Here is a 17,960-nt window from a genome sequence, read left to right as displayed (position 1 = left end):
GTCTCACCACCACTCATAACCGCACACATTAGTTTTGTACGGGGATTGTGAGCCCTCTAGTGGTGCTTAGTGTATTCTGTGTTTCGAAATCAGCCGGAGCTGGTTATGGAGATACTGAAGCCTTGCCTACCTGTGTGCAGTTAGTAAACACAATTTGTGAAAACCAACTGGGGCCATGTAGTTTCTTCATATTACTGAGGCTGAGCAAAAGACACATCCGGGGCCAGATCTGGCCATAGAGTTTGATGTATCCTTTGACAGTTCAAAGTGCTCCCAGTTCAGCAGAGGCTGTAGTAGCTTAATCTTCATGGTCAATGTGCTTCCACACTTCCCTTGAGCGGGCTCCTTTTGGGGCCAGTCTACACACAGAAATGGCGCTGATATAATTAAATCAGTGTTTAAATCAATGTAGTTAAATTGGAATGAATATATATGTATATTTTGGAATAGGAGTGGATAATATCAATTTAGTTTAATTCGGTGTTAAAACTAAATTGCTATTAGACACTCTTAAATGATTCTGAATGCCTACATAGAGTGGATGTATCAATTTAAGTACATCAGTTTAGGAACTGATTTAGTTAAATCAGTGCCATTTCTCTGAGAGGTCAGGGCTGAAGTACAAAGGGGTAGCTTATTCTCCCTACCCATTCATTTCTTGGGCTTTCTGCTAGGATTGTAACAAAGGCTCCATTTAGCACTAAATGTGGTGGTGGTTCTTGTAATGGAGACATTTTGCTTCTAATCACCTATATTTTAGAGGCCATCAGATTCTAACTTTCATTTGTAGCCAACCTGAGCTGTGCTTGAGCTGACAATCTAGAAATAAAAGGGACAGATTTCCCTTTCAGTTACCTGGTGTAAATCCAAACTAACTATACTGAGCTCAGTAGAGTTACCCTGGATTTGCCTACACTGAAGTAATCGAGAGCATAATTTGTCCCACTAACTTTGTATTCTGAGCCAGTCAGCAACCTGTGTCTTGGCACATTTTATATTTTAAAAAATCTACGTAAGTATAAACTGGAAATGTTCATGACTCTTATGATCCACAGGATAAATACGGATTTGAGTATTCATACTAATTTTAGGAATGAACGTTATTTCCAAGATTAGCCATAATGGCTCCATAGGAGCCATTAAGTCTACCATCTAACTGTCATGCATTTTTTCACCCTGGATGCTTTATCAGCAATCCGTTATTACTCTGTTTCTAGTATTAATGGTAATATACTGTAGCTAAATAAAAAGCTCTTAAATGCAAATTTCCATGAATAGTCTGGTACCATGTTAATATTATCCTATGTGAAATATACTACATAGCTACGGGGACACATAGTGTGAGCAAAATACAAATGAATCTGAATTATGTTTTAGATTTAATACAACCTAATAATGGCACCTTTTTACTCAACAGTTCTGCTCCCTGTCTCATCTCTATACTGACAATAATAATTTTATTCCCACTAGCTGTGCTGAGCCAACACAGCTATTGGAGGGGAAGATAGATTCATTTCTAGCTCCTGTGTTCTGAATAGAACTGTTAACTAAGTTCTAGATAGTCTTTTTTTACTGGAAGTAATGCCCGAGACAAAAAAATAAATAAATAATCCAAATTGATTTTCAGATCCCAGGCAGAGTGGGCACTGTTGACATTTAGAAAAGCCATCTTTTTGTCTGTAAACTGAACAAATACGATATGGAATCAGAGGGCCAGTAAACCAGAACCATCCCCCTTTATAGTACTGAAGTTTTGTGAAATCTCAACTCCAAGCACTGTTTGATAGAGAGAGAGTTCTATTAAACATTTAAAAAGAGAGAGCATGCTACAATGTGTATGTAGCAGCATGCAGCATTTTCACTTGCCCGGGGCCTCGCCAAAAGCATGTCTGTGTTTTGAAAGAGATGTGGGCTTTCAGTAGAGCTTGTCACCTGCCTGTCACAGCTGATTTGTGAGATCATTTTCAACAGTGGGTACTGCACCATCATTCATTGCTGTGTAATCATAATAAGACAATATCTCTGGTGCTCCTCTTCTCCAATGAACAGCAGTGAGAACTTTACACTGCCTGTTAAGGATAAACTTATCATCACACCAAACATTAGATGATCTCAGGACACCCTCTTGTGGCTATGATGCAAACTATTACATCCCACATTTGCATGGGATTTCTGCGGAAGCTGGCTTAAACCTCTGTAGTAGAGAGGATGGCATAGAGGTTTAAACACCCAGTTGGCAATACTAGAATATTCAGATCTAACATCTTCTGTGTTAGATAAACTAAGATGATTGCAATTTACTGCGAGGCAGAGGAGTGTCTTTTGTATGGGACTTTAACAAGCAAAGACCTGTCTGCTCAGCATGGACAGGAACTATTACATAGCATTCCTATTAAAAGTAGGAGTTTACAGTATTCTGGCCAGAATTTACTTCCCCCATCCCCATTGTGCTGTATATCTAACTACCATTCATCACCTCAGGATGGCTGGAGGTATAAAATGGTGATGGACCTTACTCTGAACCTCTCTCCAATCACACCAGACTATCTCACATGTCTGAGCTGAACCTGACCCCTCTTTCTATAAAGGGCCAAGCCAAAACCCTGGATCCAAACACACCTTGAACTTTAGGATATTTTGGATCTGGACCTAAACTTTGCAGCTCAGGTTAAGAAGAAGCAATTTGAGATACAAGATGCTATATTAACGTTATGCAGAGACCATTATTGGTATCAGGAGAAAGAGCACTTTAATTATGACCTCTGTTTTAAAAATTAATTACAGGGCTTGCCCCATTGTTTGGTGAGAGGAGTGGGAGGAATGGGGAATGCTTCATGGGGGCAGGAAAGGACTGATAATGTGCAGTTTTCTGGCAGTCAAAGTGCACTGACAGGGTAGATGGGGGTATTTGGTGTGTGTCCACTGGAGGAGGATCTTGAATCCCTCCCACAGTGCCCCAGCTTTGCCACAAGGAGGAGGCACTGTTGAGCCAGCCAGCAGCCTGGAGACTTAGGGGTTCATTCACAGCTGGGGTTCAGGAAGGCAATACCAATTAGGAACTAATTATGAAACCTATTTAATTCTACACCTTAAAAAAGGGGGAGGCTACTCTCATGAGGGACAGAGGGAGGGTGGGTTGGTTGCTTGTGCTGACCAGAAGCCAGGGCAGAGAGTTGTGGGGAAAGTATAGGCATTATGCTGTGTTGCTTGTACTGCTTTAGCTCACTACTTGTATGCTTCATGGAAGGAAATGCAGCTACATGCCTTTCTGAGGCTGGTGACATGGGAGGTCATGTAGAGAGCCGGCTCACAGCATCAGGTCCTATTTGTGCTGACCTTGATTCAGAACAGGACAGGCAAAGCCTGCCTTGAGGGGCCTCCATGCCAAGGAATTTTTGATACTATATAATAAATGGGCAGCATTGTCATGACACCGTCTCCCACAGTATTCTTGCCAGCAAGTTAAAGAATTATGGGCTGGATGAATGAACTATCAGGTGGATAGAAAGTTGGCTAGATTGTCGGGCTCAGCGGGTAGTGATCAATGGCTCCATGTCTAGTTGGCAGCCGGTATCAAGTGGAGTGCCCCAAGGGTTGGTCCTGGGGCCAGTTTTGTTCAATATCTTCATTAATGATCTGGAGGATGGCGTGGATTGCACACTCAGCAAGTCTGCAGATGACACTAAACTGGGAGGAGTGGTAGATACGCTGGAGGGTAGGGATAGAATACAGAGGGCCCTAGACAAATTAGAGGATTAGGCCAAAAGAAATCTGATGAGGCTGCAACAAGGACAAGTGCAGAGTCCTGCACTTAGGACGGAAGAATCCCATGCACAGCTACAGACTAGGGACCGAATGGCTAGGCAGAAGTTCTACAGAAAAGGACCTAGGAGTTACAGTGGACAAGAAGCTGGATATGAGTCAACTGGGTGCCCTTGTTGCCAAGAAGGCCAATGGCATTTTTGGCTGTATAAGTAGGGGCATTGCCAGCAGATCGAGGGACGCGATCGTTCCCCTCTATTCGACATTGGTGAGACCTCATCTGGAGTCCTGTGTCCAGTTTTGGGCCCCACGCTACAAGAAGGATGTGAAAAAATTGGAAAGCATCCAGCGGAGGGCAACAAAAATGATTAGGGGACTGGAACACATGACTAACGAGGAGAGGCTGAGGGAACTGGGATTGTTTAGTCTGCAGAAGAGAAGAATGAGGGGGGATTTGATGGTTGCTTTCAACTACCTGAAAGGGGGCTCCAAAGAGGATGGATCTAGACCGTTCTCAGTGGTAGCAGATGACAGAATGAGGAGTAATGGTCTCAAGTTGCAGTGGAGGAGGTTTAGGTTGGATATTAGGAAAAACTTTTTCACTAGGAGGGTGGTGAAACACTGGAATGCGTTACCTAGGGAGGTGGTAGAATCTCTGTCCTTTGAGGTTTTTAAGATCAGGCTTGACAAAGCCCAGGCTGGGATGATTTAGTTGGGGATTGGTCCTGCTTTGAGCAGGGGGTTGAACTAGATGACCTCTGAGGTCCCTTCCAACCCTGATATTCTATGATTCTATGATAGCGGAAGAGCAGCCAAACTTTGCCCAGGCAAATGCCACCTTAGGAACTTGCCAGGCTACATCTAATTTTCCTAAAATGGAGTACAGTGCAACCAGCTCAACACCAGCATGGAGGCGCAGCTGTGGAGGCTACAGGTCCCAGCATGAAGTTTTCTGTCTTAAACTGAGTAGCCATGGCCATATTCCACAGGCTCCGTTTGGCTTTCAGGCATTCTTTGGCAACCTGAGCAATAAAGGGAAAAATTCCAGCACTGTTACTAATGCTGCACCACTTGCTACATTCACAAAGAAGCTGAAAGGGAACATTGGCTTTGTCCAGAAGAATTAATTGAATTTATGGATCCTCAACACTTGTGTAAGGATAACATTCAGGACCAAAGTATTAGAGTCTGAGCCAAGCACACTGAACTCAATGGGGACACTTACTGTATAGCTAAATGTATAATCAAGATCCTCTGCTGGTGTAATTCAGTATAGCTTCACTGATGTCAAGAAGGCTATGACAGTTTGCCCCAGCTTTTCCATAATGTAGTTTTACTGAAGTCCTAGCCACACGTCTAATACAAACCAGACTGAGCTGATCAGGGATGAAAGGGGAAAATCTTCACAACTTTTGATATTTAAAAATGTGAAATATGAAAAAGTGATCTATTTACTTATTTATTTCAACCAGCTCTATTGGTGGTCAAAAACAGGGGGAAATTTGTACATAAATGTTGTCAGCATTTTTCTCAATTTGTTTTTACTCCAAAAATTTATAAAAAGTGTTGCACAGCGCTACTAACACAAATATTCAAAACATATTCCTTAAGTGCATTAATTGGGAGTGTTTAGTTTTTCTTTTGTCATAATGCATCAACTCTCTATCTTCCAAAAAGAGCGGATATAAAACTCAGAACATCATTTAACAAAGCCCAGAGCCCGAGAAATGAAATAGCATATCCCATGTCATAACGCCCAGAATGTATGTTAGGAAACAACCCTAGAACTGATGAACAATCCTCTGTTCCTGTGTCATATAAGATGAATAAATTCTTTACTCTTTTCAAAACATTGAACAAAACTTCTTGCCATTTCAGGTTAAAACGTCTCCCTGTCTCTTTCTCTCTCTCTTCTTGAGGATGTTCTGCTGCGTAATTAAGGAATGGAATCCACCTCCACCCAGTTTTAATTTTTTTCAGTTTGCTTTGAAAAGGAGAAGTTGATTGATTTGTTTTCACCACATCTTGTGTAACCAGTTATTAGAAGAGGGGACAGACTCAGACTTGAAAGCTGGTACTTCTACTTTGTTACACCAGGAATGAATTTGGCTCGTTTATCCTATGACAGGGAGACCAAGAAAAAAATATTTCCCTGGAAATAATCCCAATGAGTACATAGTGGAAAGGCAAGTGTAAATTTCTGCACGAAATTCAGATATGGACACACAAAATATGTTCCCTTCTAGCAGCTCAAGTGAAATGCATTCACTACCTTACTTAATAGATCCCTGTATAAATTTGCCCAGCCAGTCACTGTTTGTTTATGCTGAGTATACAGTGCACACAGTCTTCTACTGTCCAGTAAGGAATTAAAAACTACTGTCTAACTCAGGCAAATATTCTTAAAATCCAGTGACAAATCAGAAAGTGCTCTTGGAACTCCAAAAGTTAATAAGTCTCCAAAGGAATCTGCTTCCTCATTTTTCTGTGCTGCTGGTAGAACTGGTCTGGTGATGGATCAAGGCTCACACTTTAAAACTTGGGATGCTTTCGAAGAATGATCCCTGGTTTTGTATCCAAAGTACTGAAATGGGAATGCTGAAAAGATATCTACCAGTGGCAGGTATTGATTTTGGGGGTGGAATATTAAAAAGGAATGTTAGTCTAGGGTATTGCTGGCTGGAATACTGCTTAAGGATTGTAAATGCGCTGAAGCAAAAATGAAAAGGCATATGTGTGCTCAAGAAAAAGCTGAAGGGTTAAATACTTTGTTGATGGAGAAAACAAACGTTCATGAGCAAACTGTCACTGTAGCTTTCTTCATTCATTCATGGCTGGTCCAGAGGTGATAGTGCGAACCTTTCTCTGTCAATATAGATGTGATATCAACAATCTGCTGGATTTAGGAAGGGCTCAGAATCAGGAATTGGATCCTTTAAACTGAGCACATTTCTGTTTGGCTGGTTTTCCATTTGAGGCTGCTGTTAAATATCTTGCACAAAAAAATGGACTCGGCAAAGCAGCATAGGATGATGCATTGTGAATAGGAATGTAGACTTAATAGTCAGAGCTGGGGCTTGTCAGCAGTAACATAACAGATCCTAGCAGTGTTGCTTAATTGTGATAGTCCCGTTAGTATGAAAAAAACCTACAGTACAGTCCCTTGAATACAAAAGTGCCTCTGGATTCCAGTCTTAAAGAATGTTGTCCATATACAGTACCAATGATTGCACATTACCCTTCATGCTGGAGAGAAGAGTTCCCCATTTATCTCCTGAGACAAGTCTGGTTCAAAATGTATCCGCCAAGGCTTGGGGTTTCTTTTCCTCCATCAGTTGGCAACGTAAATAAAACACAGTTTTTAAAAAGGCCCTTGTAATGCCATCTATCCACATCTCTTTACTATAGGATTCGCTGCACCTAAAAGGAATAATCAGACTCACAGGTCTTTCCTATTTCTGAAGTTGCTTGATTCTGGAGTCTGTGACGAATGACTCATAGGGCATGTCTTATATTAGCTGCATAGTCATATATGAGATCTGTGTTCAGATATGGTTCAAACAGGGAGGAAGGATAGTCTGTGACACAGTGATGGGAGTTAAGAACGGTGTGTTCTGTTCTTGGCTCCAGGGCCAGATTAATCTTTTGTGGGCCCGGCACCAAACATATTTGTGGGCCCCCATGGAGGCAATGGGGCATGGCATGGCAGGGGCTAGTCCCTGCTCCGTCCAATGCAAGGGAACTATTTACAAAACAGCAATTGCCAGACGCACAGTAGCCTGCCTGGCCCTGTGCTGCCAGCATGCCCCTTCCCCTCGGGGGTGGGTCTATGCCACACCACCCAGCCTCCCTCCCCCCCACTCGACACCCCCTAACTCCCTATGGCCAGCGCCGCCCCAGACCCACCCACAAATGCACAGCACCCTGCACAACTCCACCCCTGCCCACAGCCCCACCGCAACTGCCCAGCACCCCCCCACAGAACCCCCACTCCCTAGTGACCCAACACACACAGATCCTCCCCGCCTCTTCACAGCCCAGCACCCCCCACCCCCCATACTCTCCACAGACCCACTCTCCCAAGCCCTGCCTCACCAGCCTTGCTGGGAGGCAACTGTCTGCCGGGCTGAGCTGGTAGAACTGCCAGCGAAGGTCCCAGGGACGGGAATCGCTCCGGCCCCTCGGGAGTGGCGCAATCAGCCAAGCCAGGACCTGTCCCGGCCGGGGTCCCTCAAGACGTACTTGCCTGGAGGGGCCTAGCCAGGCCCCCCACACTGTTTCCCCCTCCTCACACCTGGCTGAGACTGGTCAGGCTTTTGCACCAGTCCCAGGTGGCTCAGCTCCGGGGAGACAGGTGGGGTCCCACAGGTGGTAGGAAGCAGAGACTGCCCAGAGCCGGAGGTGCACTGGGGTCTGGCCAGGGGGCTGAGAGGAGCACTTGGCCAGCTGGCAGGCAGGTGGTGGGCAGGAGGAGCCAGGAGGGTCTCAGGGTCCAGTGCAAGCGGAGCAGGCCGGAGCCCCTTCTGAGCATGGGCCCGGCTCCATGGAGCCACTGGAGCCATTGTAAACCCGGCACTGCTTGGCTGTGCCACAGATTTCTGATGTGGCCTGTCAAAAATCACTTCACGGCTCTGTGCCTCGGTCTCCCCATCTATAAAATGGGGGGTAACACTATTCCCCTACCTTACAGAGCGGTTGTGGGTCTAAATACATTGTTTGTGATCCTTGGCTGGGAGGTGCTATAGCATAGCCTGTGTAACAATGGTTATTTTTGTTTCCCATTTCCTGGGTCACAACAGGCCATCACATTTACAAAAGGATCCTGAGCCCAGAAAGGCTGAGAATCTCTGCTTTAGAAAAGATCAGCCTGCAGGAGTTATCAAATTTCAAAACCGTATTTAAAATACATGAAATAACCCTTTACATAACCTATAAGCATGGAGAAAGAAGAGCTCTCCCCTCTCATATAGGGCTGCCAGACAGTCCTGTGTCTGGAAGGATGCATTTTAGACACTTTAAATAAACTACACTGGCAATTTCTGGAGGTTTCCACATTTCCAGGAGTTTAGCAGGCCTTGTAAACGTGCAGTTGAACACAGTTCAGAGAGCTGCAGGAACCTCTTTGTACCATAATTACACTAAATAGGAACATGAGCCATGAAAATTCTTCTCTTGGCTTATTTTACTTTTTCGTATCAATCCCATGTTTAGTTTCTTAAACCTGTCCCAGAGGCAGCAGGAGTTGCTAGACCTTTCCCATCTGATCATTGTCAGATACCTTCTTATTCCACTAGTCAACTTCAGAATTTAACTAATGCAATCCCTGCTTCCATTTTACTTTATTGCACTTTGCTTTTTTTAGTGTCTTCAGAAGGCCCAATCTTGCGAGATGCTGAACACCTCCTGTGAGGGACTGAGCACCTTCAACCCCTTGGATTGGGCCCTGAAGCCAAAATTTTCCAAAGCTTGTGTAGGCCCAAGTGGTTTTTTGCCTGCTCCTACATGGGCTCTGTGCATGTGACACTGCTCGAGTGATTTTCAGAGCACATGCTTACTTCCACCCATGTTCTCAGCGGGGCCCTGATGCTCCAAGAAGGCAGAGCCTTGGTGTGGTTAGTGGGATATATGACCAATCATTTTCAAAAACACTCAGAAATTTCTCTCTCCTCCCTCCACCCCCACTCAGCCAACTGCTCCTGGCTTAACATGTAGTGGTCATAGCAGCTACCGGACCAATCCAGGAGGCACAAATTAAGCCACTCGGGCATTAGCCAATCAATGGTTGTCTGCACGCCACATCTGAGAACATGACTCTGGACTCTGGGGTAAGTGTAGGTGGGAGGGATGGGGGGAGTAGGATTCATCTTGGGTTTGGCAATTCATATAGGAGCTATGCAGCCATTTGCTGCAGAACAAATATCTGTTCATGCTAGAGTGGTATACAGTGAGGCATCAGATGAGCCGGAGAGAAAGTCTGGCCCTTGTTCAGAGATGGAGAAGATATAGGAACTGAGCAGAAACTTTCTTGATCTCACAGAGGTACAGGAAATCCAAAGGCACAGGCTTGGCCTGGAATCCATCTCTCATCTCTGGGAGGAGCTGAAGGGGGACCTGTCCGACAGGAATTGTGTCAGGCCAAGTCCGTACTGCCGTGATTATGTTAGCTGCTGTGTCCTTTCAGAGGACCGACGGGGACAGCACTTGTATAAACCAATCTACTGCCTCCCATTGCCTTGAGGGCTTCCTCAGCACAGCAGAGAGGGCTCAATACATCTCTTTGGACATGGACTGAAACAAGCTGTTGGCAATAATGTAGGACCTCAAGGAAAGAGCCCACTTCCCTTCCATGACAGGAATACTGAATGGGATACATGTGACTGTGAGGGCTCCTGGAGCTGAGAAAAATAGGAAGCACACAGCCTGCATAGACATAATGTGCATTGACCCTCCAATGGTATCTGCAGTTGTAGTGGGAGTGTTGAGCAGAGCTCCCTGCAGGTGGCATCTCTGCTTGTTGTGGTGCTTTCCTGTGCCTCTGTAACCAGAGGAGAGTGTTCTCAGCCACTGCCTGTGTTACAGACAGCATCCCCTGTGTCCCCCCATTTACAGATCCCAGAGCTGAACTTCCCATACTGGGGGTTACGGTATTCCCTGGCCTAGAGTGGTGTTCAGTCCGCAGGTGTGCCCCAGGATAATGAACTTTCCTGATGTGCCCTTCTGGTTTGATAGGTAATGTTTCATTTGAGGGTGCGCGGATGCTGTAGTAGGTTCTTATCCAGGGTGCATGCCTTTTATGTAACATTCCTCTTGTGCCTCACCACAGATGGAATGAGGATGAAATGAGGATTTGGACTTACCCATCCAAGAACATTTTCCATTTGATGTCTTATGTTTCCTGGGGAGGTTGGGTTTCCTGAGTTCTTCCTATTGCTCAGTGGTCACCACATAGACTCTGCACGGCTTCCTGATGAGCGCTCAAGGATCAGAGCAGCAGAGGGATGCTGGCATTTGGCAGGAAGGGGCTACAATAGCGGCTGGGTGCCATAGCCTCCAGTGATGTCGGGCTTCTGAAAAACCCCAGTGGCTGAGCACACAGCTAGAGCCAGAACATCCACGCTGGCTGTGTGCTTAGAGCAGGAGATTAATTTGTAATGCTCCATCACCACCTATCCTCACCTCTGGAAATTTCCCAGTTATTCCATTCACCAAGAAATGAACCATATTTTCTGTAGCCTGGACAAATCTCCCCCTTGTAAATCCACCTACACACCCTCAAGGATTAATATTAATTAGATGTCACCTCAACAGACACCGTCTTCCCAGATGCAGTGCAGTACAATCTTTTAGCTACAGTATTTGTTGTAAAGAATTGGGCCAGGTTTTTGTCTGAGCCTCTGAACTGCACAAAGATTATGTTGGGCATGCCTCGCTTTTTGGCTTCAGTTTCTGATGATTTTCTCAGATGTGCGAGTGTGATTTTTTCCTCCCTTCCATTCACAAGAAACAAGAGAAGAGCTATAGACATGCGGCTAAACACAGAAATATATTTTGCACTGGAGACACTTTTTGGGTGTAAATTATAAACTGGGGTAATCCTGGCTCCATTGAAATCAGTAGGAATTTTGCTATTGACTTGAATGGGACCAGCATGTCACCCCCGTCTCTTTAGTCTTCAGTCACCTATAGTATTGTTTTATGATAATGATATTATGATAATATTAGGTATTGTTGGATGGTTTTAATATTTCTTCTGTTAAGCTGCCAGGTAAAAGCCTTGTAATACAATAGAGGAGATCCAAAAATACCTCTGTCTTTGGATCTGGCAACAGAGTTATCTCTGTAACATGTTTTGATGGACAGCTCAGCTCTTAGAGAAAGTAATGGCTTAAATGCTGGCTAACCATGCCTTTACATCCAAAGTGAATAGAATGTGAGGATGCAGGGGGCATGGGAGAAGGGAAACCCCAAGCTAAGAAGGCCAAACTGGCTCTGGGTAAACACATTTGAAGGTTGTGGTCATGCTGGGTCTAGGCTGAATAGGGTATAGGTGGCTGGAGAGCACCTACCCAGCTATGTAGTGAGTATTCTGAAATGTGCTGCTGAGTTCAGTCTAGTTTCCACTGGACATTGTTCCTACAACAAAAGCCCCCACAGCAACTGGTGGTAAATTATACCCTTGGCAGCAGTCTTGCTAGGGAAGCTCTGGATTGTACTGATGTATTATATCAATTTGAAGAACAGAGATATTTGCAAGCCAATCCTTTGATATGATCTTTTAGAGCTTTTGTGATAATATCAGCACGAATAATTATGTCAGGAATCAGTTCTAATTTACCTTATAAAATTATTTTCTCCTCTCCATTTGAATCTGCTCTCTCTTCTGGGTTTACAAGGAGACATTGGTTCTCTTGGGCACCACAAGTACCAGAAATCTCATGCTTGTTACAATTCCATTTTCTCTTTACAGTTCACTTTTAACTAGAGATGGATCCAAAACTAGGACACAGAATCCAAACCATTCACAAACATGAGGAAGATCAGATCTCGATCCAGATTTCAGCTTCACAGCTCAGGTTTACTTTTATGATGGGCCAGTTGAGAACTCCCCATACTCTTGTGAAGAGGGCTTGGGTTTGGATCTGAAGTTTAGGAACTTGGATCAAAGCTTCACAACTGACCCATTTTTTTCTATTAACATTACAAAGTTTAATAGTGTGACTCTCCAGGTCTTAATTATTATTATTTATTATAATATATTCAGACATTAAGGCCCCAATCCAGCAAACTCTTAACCATCTGCTTAATTATAAGCATGGGAATAGTCCCATTTAAATCAATGTAACTGCTCAAGCGCTTGGATTTAAGCACATATTTAAGTACTCTGCTGGATTAGGGCCTTTAGAAAAAATGAAATAAAATATCGTTGTCACTGTTTCAGAATAACTGCACTTGTATTTCCCCTCTGTAGTCCACTCCTGGAGTGCTCAGTCAGGTCTCGGGACACTTGTCTCACTTCTTTCTGATTGGGTGTTTTAAGGCTGCGTAGACCCCTGCCTTACATTGGAATACCCCCTGCAAGCCCCTATGCATTGCTTTCTCTCTGAAGACTATGAACAGTATATTACCAGCAGTTACACATTACCACACAGCTATTTCGAAGCATGTACACTTATTTATAAGGCAAAAGCATTATAGAGAAAACATTTTGTAAAAAAGTTCCCACATGCTTGCTAAGGGCTTACCAGAGGTCACTTCTAACTCCAACCTAGGGCTCTGGTAGGTGTCAGTCTTTCCAACTCTTCAGCAAGAGTTGGGATCCTCCTCAGATCCACAGTTCTGCCAGTTTGCTGAATCAAAAGGAAAACCACCACCAGTCTGCTTAAACTCAGTCTTTCATACCCAAATCCCATTTTTTGTCTGTTGGTCTCTGTAAAACCTAGTTTGAACCAGTCAATGCGAACCACCCCAAGTAGTGGTACCTCTTCAGGGTCGTTTACAGTTTCTGTGACTTGCCTTAATCATCCCCTACACACACTGTTTTTAGTTCCTGGAGGAGCTGTAGTCACCCTTCCCCAGACACAGAACACAATCATACATAAATCATTCATCAATTTTAATATAATGGTCCTCAAAGATACTGCATGGGGTTGCAATATCTGTCACAATAAGGTCAAGATAAACAACTCAGATGAGGACAAATTGGAGAAAGACCAAAGTAGAGCAACAAAAAAGATAAACTGATCAGAAAATATGATCTAAGAGGAAAGGTTTAAAAAACCTAAGTTTGGAAGAGAAAACCCAGTTTTGTGAAAAGGAAAGGGAAGGAGGACCTGATAACAGCCTTCAAATATGTTAAAGGATGTCACTAAGACCACGGAGATCAATTGTTTTCCATGTCCCCTGAAGGTAGGACAAGAAATAATCTGTTAAATCTGCAGCAAGGGAGATTTAGGTTAGAAATTAGGAAAAAGGTTCTAACTATAAGTATAGTTAAGCACTGGAACTCGTTACCAAGGGAGGCTGTGGAATCTCCATCGTTGGTGGTTTTCAAGAACGGGTTAGACACCTGTCAGGGATGGTGTCGGCATTCTTGGTCCTGCCTCAGTGCAGGGGATGGACTAGATGACCTCTGGAGGTCTCTTCCAGCCAGCCCTATGCTTCTATGATGCTATGAATCCCCTGTATGTCCCTGGACTTTTCATTTCAGGGCACAACACCGAGAGAAACAAACACTTTGGAATTTAATAGGGAGGAAACCAAGAGAGTGCTCTAGAAAGAGCTTTACACACCCTTACAGAAATTTCAGAGTAACAGCCGTGTTAGTCTGTATTCGGAAAAAGAAAAGGAGGACTTGTGGCACCTTAGAGACTAACCAATTTATTTGAGCATAAGCTTTCGTGATAATTCGTAATAATTCCAGGGAAGGGATCTTCGCCTCTTTTACATTCTATGGGGATTTCCCCTAAGCACAGGCTGCAGGCCGGGCAGAGCAGACATGAGTTGTTCCATTGAGCCGCTCCTCAAGCCTTGCCTGTTTCCCAGTGCAGGGCCCGGTCAGGACTCCTCTTCCACCGCCGGCCGGCGTCTCCCGGTGGTTCCGGGGCTGCAGCTATTCCAAGCATTACGGTCCCGTCTGGAGGCTGGGCCGGGAGAGGCGGGGGCAGGCCGGGCCGGGGAGGAGGCGGAGCGGGGGCTGCCGCTGGAGGTGCCGCGGCCGTTCTGGAAGGCAGGGCGCGGGCGGCGCGTGGCTGGTGAGCGGGGGGCGCTGGGCACCGGGCGCGCTCCAGGCACAGGGGCAGGCAGAGCCCCGCGCGGCCGGGGCTGTTGCTAACTTTCGGGGGTTCCCGGGCGCCGGCCGCTGCCCGGGGCTTCTCAGCCCTGCCCGGCCTGGCAGGAGAAACGTGGAGCCACCGGCGAGGTCTGGTGGGAAAGCGGCGCGTATCCGTGCGGCGGGGGGTGGGGAGGAGCCCCTAGGGAGCCGGGGGGGGAACGAGCTCTGGCCTCGCCCGGGGCAGGGGCTGCCCCGTGCAAACTCCCCTCTGCCTGGTGTTCGTGGGGGCATTGGTCGCGCAGAAGTGACCCGAGCAGGAGACACCCCCCACCGCGCCCCAGCAGCCACCCGAGCAGGAGACACCCCCCTCCGCTGGCTCTGCGGGATGGAGGGGGCACCGGGGGGTGGGGGACTGGAAGGGTGGCGACCCTTGCCCAGGCAGGGGTGTTGCGGGGAAGAGTGGAACTCCCTGGGCAGGACACCCCAGGGCAAGGTGGGGTGGGAGCTAAAAACGAGAGACCCCTCTCAGGGACCAGGGGACCTGCCCCATGGAGGTGTCAAGGTGGGGAGGGTAGAAGAGAATTGTCTCCTTGTACTCCCCAGGCTGAATCCCCCTTCTCCCCCAGTTAGGCGTGGTTCCTTCCCTCCTCCGAGGGAAAATTCAGGAAAGCCGGCTTGTGCCAGCTCCCGTGGATGGGACAGACACACCAGCGAGCAGCCCGCACGTCTGCACTGCACTTCAGACGTGTTGGGACATAGGAATTGTCCCACCGGCTTAGACCCGGGGTCCATCAAGTCCATTATGCTGTCTCTGACAGGGGCCAGAACCAGACAGGGGTGGCAGGTTTGTAGAAATTTTGGTGGTGCCCAGAATCCGCCCCCCACAAACTCCGTCCCCCCACCTGCCTAAGGCTCGGGGAGGGAATGTGGGTGGGGGGAGGAAGTCTGGGGTGCAGGCTCTGGGATGGAGTTTGGTTGCTGGGTGCAGGCTCCGGGGTGAGGGGTGCAGGAGGGGGTGAGGGGTGCAGGCTCTGGGCTGGAGTTTGGGTGTAGGCTCTGGGCTGAGCAAGGGAGTGGGGGTGCAGGAGGGAGTGAGGGGTGCAGGCTCTGGGATGGAGTTTGGGGATGGAAGGGGGTGCGGAGGGAGGGGGTGCAGGGGTGAGGGTTGTGTGGTGGGGTTAGGGATGAGGGGTTTGGGGTGAGGCTGGGGATGGGGTTCATGATGCAGGAGGGGGCTCAGGGCTGGGACAGTGGGTTAGGGTGCAGGGGGATGAGTGCTCTGGCTGGGGATGAAGGGTTTGGGAGGGGCTCAGGCCTAGGGCAGAGGGTAGGGGTGTGGGTGGGGTGAGCGGTTTGGGGTGTTGGAGAGGCTCAGGGCTGGGGCAGAGGGTTGGGGTATGGGGGGCTGAGGGCTCTGGCTACGGGTGTGGGCTCTGGGGTGGGGCAGGGCTGGGGATGAGTTTGGGGTGCAGGCAGGCTGTCCCGGAGCTGGGACCAGAAAGGAGGACTCCCCTCAGCCCTCTCCCCACCGGCAGCAGTGAGCTCTGGGGGAGGGGCCCCCCTCTCCCCCCCTCGGCAGCACATTCACCTCACACCATTATCACAGTACATGCTCCTAGAGCCCCTCTCAGGCCCAGGAAGCCCCCTTGCCTCCCCTGTGGTGGGTGCCGGGGTGGGGGGGCTGTCATCACATGTGCGCCTCCTCCCCTGCTGCTGCCCATCACTGTAGCCTCACTGGGGGATGGGGGATGGGGCTGCCCCTTGCCCAGTGTGGGCCAGGAGCAGTGACTGCAGGCAAGGGGGCCCCCTGTGCTGGTGGAGGGTCCCGCCGGAAGAAGGAAGGGTCTGATGCAGAAGGGCAGGGGCAGGGCAGGTTGGTGAGGGGCACTAGGACCCTGCGGTGGCCGTTCATACCAGGAGCCAGCGGAGCAGAGTCAGCGTGGAGCTGCAGGGGAGAGGCAGGGATGCTCTGGGACCCAGGGGAGGCGCACGGGGGCAGAAAGTGGGGCCGGGAGACACTCGGGGGAGGTGCGGGGAGGCAGCAGGCGGGGCCAGGGGAGAGACCCGGCCCCAAACATTGGTGGAGCCGGGCACCATGGGCCCATATAACTCGCTGCCCTGGAACCAGATGCTTCAAAAGAAGTAAGCCCTAATAGTTAGAGATTGGCGTTAAGCCATGAAGCCTGCGGTTTTGTATTTCTTCCTAAATTTTGTTTGCATCAACTGTTCTATGTCTGGTTATTCTTGTTATCCTTATAGATTTCCAGGGCCTCTTTGAATGTTAGTAAGTTCATGGCTTCAGTGATGTCCTGTGGCAGTGAATTCCACAGTCTAATTATGGGATAAGTAAAGAAGTATTTCCTTGTAGCAAATTCCAAATTGATAACTTTTAATTTCATTCACAGTCCCCTGGCTCTTGTGAGGTAGTAGATAGATGAACAAGAGGTTCCAGTCTCCTTTCTCTAGACCATTCATTATTTTGTATACTTAGATCAGGCCCTGTTTATCTGTTGTCTTACTAAGGTAATCATCCAAATATCTTCAATTTCTCTTCATAGAAGAGTTTTCATTGTTTTTACCTGCATCCCTGCTCTCTGTAATATCCTTTTTGAGATGGGGTGCCCACTACAGCATGCTGTATTCCAGATGAGGTTGCACGTTGTATATATACATTTTATAACGGTATGATCTAGGAATGGTCTAGATAATGCTGCCGCAAGTGCAGGGCTGGACTAGATAACCTCTTGAGGTCCCTTCCAGTTCTGTGATTCTGTGATCACATTTTTGTATTATTCTCCATCCCAGTCCTTATGCCTTAGGAGTTTTCTCTGGGGTTGATGGATGGAATTTTCCAGAGCCTGTCCTACAACAGGCAGTTTGGAGCCAGTCCCACTTCTGGACTCAGGGGGCAATGGTCTGCCATTGCTTCCATGGAAGATTTCTAAAGGATGGGGTAGAGACGGGTGCGCAAAGAAAGAAGATGGGGAGCAGCTGTGTTGATTCCAACTTTCCGTAAAAAAAAAAAAAAAAAAAATTAGGGTGACCTGTAAATTCCTCAGGGTGTTGAAGAGTCCTGTTGTCTGACATTCAGTCTAGCAAAGGGGATAAAATGAAGGGATAACATGAAGCAATGTCTGGAATTTAAAAAATTTACATTTTTTTCACCAGTGAGTTAATCATTGGAACAGCTTCCTAAAGGATGTGGTAAATTCTCCATCACTTGGAGTTTTTAAATCATGACTGCCTGTCTTTCTGAAAGGTATATTCTAGTTCATCTACAAGCTGTTCGTCTCACTAATGAACTGGTGGGTGAATGTCTGAGCAGTGTTATATAGGATTGTCATAATAATACCTTCTGGCCTTTAAAGTCTGTCACCCCTGTACGTCCTAAGCCAGGATGATTTTCAGGTTAGCTAGAAACAGACAA

The 17,960-nt window shown here is 47.0% G+C and overlaps 1 protein-coding gene across 2 annotated transcripts in view; it reads left to right on the top strand.

Moving 5' to 3' along the window:
* Window positions 1-17,960, top strand: part of P4HA2 (prolyl 4-hydroxylase subunit alpha 2) — a 101,693-nt gene that overhangs the window by 32,725 nt on the left and 51,008 nt on the right. The window contains exon 1 of one of the 2 annotated variants that reach the window (XM_077824061.1): window positions 14,484-14,513. The exons of the other annotated variant lie outside the window; for it this stretch is intronic. The gene's annotated coding sequence lies outside the window, so the exon portion shown is untranslated. Of the gene's footprint in view, window positions 1-14,483; window positions 14,514-17,960 lie in introns of those variants that run through there. 2 annotated transcript variants of the gene reach the window in all.

Source organism: Eretmochelys imbricata, chromosome 8, assembly GCF_965152235.1.
Source record: "Eretmochelys imbricata isolate rEreImb1 chromosome 8, rEreImb1.hap1, whole genome shotgun sequence".
Taxonomy (NCBI): Eukaryota; Metazoa; Chordata; order Testudines; family Cheloniidae; genus Eretmochelys; species Eretmochelys imbricata.
Note: the sequence above shows the minus strand (reverse complement) of the source record. Positions and strands in the feature narration are given on the sequence as shown.